This window comes from Argentina silus, assembly GCF_951799395.1.
Source record: "Argentina silus genome assembly, chromosome: 22".
NCBI classification, from domain to species: Eukaryota; Metazoa; Chordata; class Actinopteri; order Argentiniformes; family Argentinidae; genus Argentina; species Argentina silus.
The window spans coordinates 8,814,669-8,819,127 of record NC_139676.1 but is presented as its reverse complement, the minus strand read 5'-3'; positions in this window follow the sequence as shown (position 1 = coordinate 8,819,127).

The following is a 4,459-nucleotide window of genomic DNA, read 5'->3' as shown; positions in this document are numbered from 1 at the left end:
GTATAATACTGTGGAATTTTAAAAATATTAATCGGGAGATCAGAGGTTTGCTATTCTTCCATTAAAAGTCTCTAAGAAGAGGCTTGTAATATGTAGGGTTGCATAGTAAGGGTTAGAATACAAACAACTCAAATTCAAATAAACTGTGCATAATGAATGACAAGTACACTTCAGTTAGATTAGATGTGTATGTACTGTATTTTTCTGGTAGCTTTGAGAAAAAAGTCATGTCACATCATCAACAACTGTACAAGTGAGTAATGAAGACAAAGCAGGTGACATAGAGTCCCTACTTTACAGTTAGAGAGAGAGAGAGAGAGAGAGAGAGAGAGAGAGAGGGAGAGAGAGGGAGAGAGAGGGAGAGAAATGCATTCACTTGAATGTAATGCACACCTAAAATAAAGAGGCGATCCCGGTGGTTGCTAGAGACACAGTTGGAATGTTACATACTGTACTTGACTTTAATCATAAGTTTATCTGTTTTGGCTGCCACTTGAGGTTGTACATTACGCTGCAAAAGTTCAAATATTGACATCCGAGTCTGGCAGAGCAATGCAGTCAAATGTAATAAAATATACATGAGTTTATTAACATTTCAAGATACAGTAACATTATTGTCTTTCAGTTTCAAATGCCAAATGTGATATACCCAATGCAAAAAGTGTTTACAAAGGTCACCCGAAGGATAGCTGTAAGAGGCCCTCTGGTGCATACAGAAGTGCGCACAAATATTACATCACAAGAGCCAAAAAGCTTAAAGTTCAGTTTCAATAGTGAACCAGCCACCATTTGAACATGACCCGCAGGTTTTAAACTCCATCTGAGAATCAGAGAAAAAGGAGAGAAGGGGGAGATCAAGAAGAATTAGAACCAGTGCAAAGGAGAGTGGAACCTCTGGTGAGCGCGAGGAACTGAAGAACGCAGTGAGGAGAAGAAAAGAGAAAACTGCAGAGGAGACCGGAGAGAGATGGTTCTACTGAAGTTACAGAAGCCGGTTCCACAAGTAATGGGTAGGAAGCAGCGAGAAAGGGAATGTTTTAATGAGCGAGGAGGATGAGAGGAGATGATCAAGGGTGGAGGGGAGGAAAAACAGAGAATGGCCAGCAAGAGGGTGAAACGAAAGAAGAAGAAGCAGAGGAAGGAGGAGAGAAGTTCATGAAGAGAGGTCTAAGTGCTTGATTCTCTCTAGTTGGTGAGGTGACTTACTGTAGTAAGGCTCCAAACAGATAACTCTATTTATATCATATATCCAACTGTTAAAAAATATTTTTCTTAACAAACATTCCTTTACTGTCTTCAAGACCTCAACATGGATCTCAAAAGGAACCTGATAGGCTGCCTACGTTGTAGTTCCACCTTCTCACTGGTGGACAACAGCAGCTATATATAGCACCCTTGTTGATTGACAGGTCAACCACACCTATAATTGGTTTAGAGCCCCTCGGTGTCCAATTTACCAACCACTGCTTCTTGGGCTGCCTATAGCTCTGTGGTATTGGGCAACATGTTGTGGACGTATCCATCATCAAAACTACCTGAACTACCCACAACCGCAATAAACATCACAAACAAACTAACCACAGCTTGGAGGGTCGCTTGGTAGAATATGAGTAGCTAGCTTTTACACCTAGCATTTAGCCATGACACTACCATCTGTGCATAAGTATTCCCTATGGTCCGGAGAGAATAGAGCCAGCCAAATATACAGTACGGTGCCATATATCATCTCAGCAAAAACAAAGTTGTTAACAGGAAAGCTGGAGAGCTGGACAAGAGGCATGGCGCATTACGGCCGCAACAAGCTGCAGCATTATCACCGGACCGTGCAATTACAATTTACCAGACTTTTACAAGATGGCTATCAGCAATGAGCATTTGATTAATGCTATGGCCCCTGGACTCACACTCTGCAGCAGATGAGGACTGAGCTTCTGGAGGAGAAAACACTCATTTGGAGGCAGCTACTATAGACACTAATCACCCCCTGCACTGCAATGGTAATGTGTGTGTGTGTGTGTGTGTGTGTGTGTGTGTGTGTGTGTGTGTGCGTCCGTGCGTGCGAGCGTGCATGAGTGTGTATAGGGGGCTGTGAACACATACAGTATTACACATAAAATGTGCACTGGGGAGAATGTTAGCAGGGCCGCAGGCTAGTGGACTTAAAACTCAATTACTGTGATCCGATGGAGCTGTCCGGCCCGTGTTCTGTTTTCTCTCAATCATAGAACCGACACATTATCTGTCCCATGTCTGTTAGTCTAATCAGCTGAATGAATTGCTCTTTCTCTATCTCTGTCTGTCTCTCTCTCTCTCTCTCTGTTCCCTCCGCTCTCTCTCTCTCTCTCTCTCTCTCTCTGTCTCTCTCTCTCTCTCTGTCTCTCTCTCTGTTCCCTCCGCTCTCTCTCTCTCTCTCTCTCTCTCTCTCTCTCTCTCTCTCTCTCTCTCTCTCTGTTCCCTCCGCTCTCTCTCTCTCTCTCTCTCTCTCTCTCTGTCTCTCTCTCTGTTCCCTCCGCTCTCTCTCTCTCTCTCTCTCTCTCTCTCTCTCTCTCTGTTCCCTCCGCTCTCTCTCTCTCTCTCTCTCTCTCTCTCTCTCTCTCTCTCTCTCTCTCTCTCTCTCTCTCTCTCTCTCTCTCTCTCTCTCTGCTGTATGGTTCCAGTAAGTGATATGTAAAGAAAGACCCCAACTACAAACCATGAACCCAAAGAGAAAACATGCTCAGTGATCACAATGAAGTCCTGGGCATTGGCCCTAATGTATAGAAAATAACGTACATGTATACTGCACTGTTTACTTGTACAATATAGGTCTTAATCTGTATATTGGCTTTAGTGAATATGGCTGATGAAATGTGAAAGAGATCACTTGGTCTGAAGGAGGCATGGAGCATTTCACAGGCAATTAGCTGTGTAGCCACTGAACTGGACCTTCAACAAATCATATGCTGCGAGTCAAGGAGTTGCAGAGACCTTGTTTGGTCTGTACAAATTCAACTTGTATCCATGCAAGTGTGAAATTAATACTAAAAAGATCCCATTTGAAAGTCTATTAAAACGTCCACAGCAAGACATCAAAGAATTCACTGAGTAGATGAACCCCCTGCTTGGAAAAGTGGAGGCCTTGTTGCATTGTTTGTTCGCGGCTTGAAGATTTCTCCAACAGCCCATACATACACACTCCCCGCGAAGCTGAAGTCATCAGCTTTTTATAAGTTATTATGAACGGGGAAAATAGATAGAAATCCATTTCATTATTCATGTTGTTACCAAACAACATCCCAACAGCTTTACATTTTGTTGTCTAAGCATACCTGTGTGAGCACTTCTTTTATTCATCGACTCCTGAAAGTGTGCCACACTCTCCTCTTCTAAAACACCAGGGACCCATTCATGAAAAATTGATCTCGTCTCATGGAGGATTTACCAGTGTTCTCAGTTCTGCTCCTCAACATCGTTCAACGATGGGAGGGATGCATGCAAGGATTTCTGAGGAGATGTTTCAAACAAGTGTCGCGTTCTGTTTTTGATATTACCTAATAGACACATTATACTGTATTTTTTTAAACAATTTTTAGGAAAAATCTGGATAGATCCAATCTTTTGCATGCTACAATAATGTGGCTTGGTGCGTGGGAGAAAAAGGCACAGTCCCCCATTGTGCAGACCCTGGTTCTGGGTGCATGAAGCAGTTTTGCGTGGCTTGACTGTAGGGTGCGTGGAGATAGAGGGAAAGTAGATCCAACGGGTAACTACAATGCTGTAAGGTAAATGAAGTGGGTGTTTATTTACTTTATTACAGTCCAACCAAATTAAGAATAAGAATCAACTGATCATACACCAATACATACATCAAACACGAGTGTTTGACACCATTCCGTTCCATGCATTACAATGAGCCGTCCTCTAATTTCTACCTCCACCGGCCTCCCCTGATACAGACTCCTTGGGAAAATATGAACTGTATACCTTACTTCATTAATATAAGTCACTTAATTAGTGTAAGCAGCAATGTGGTTTGAAGTAGCTACCCACCCCCTCAATATTATGTGTCAAGGTTTGCCAGTGTTCTCTGTTGGTTAGTATAAATAGCACAAGCTTATATTTTATTACCTGACTCTGCAATAATCAATGAGATGGTTATACAGGCTTGCCAACTTAAAATATCTTATTTGAGAAGCATATCATTGAAGAGTGACTTAAAATATGTATCCTTGGATGTCACAGCCAAAAGATAAAAATAATTTCACAGTTAAAGCTTGTCAGCAGGTCTCCGCTTCTCAGAGAGTTTGAATCTCTCAGAGTTGTAACTACTGTGGGTCTACTTTCAGCAATCCCTTTCAAAATACTTCTTAAGATTGCTTGGAACTCAAGTCACAAGGTAAAAGATCTAGTTCTGAGATAGAGTATCTTAATGCAATCACATTTTTACCCAACATCATACATTTTTTACACATCCCTGGTG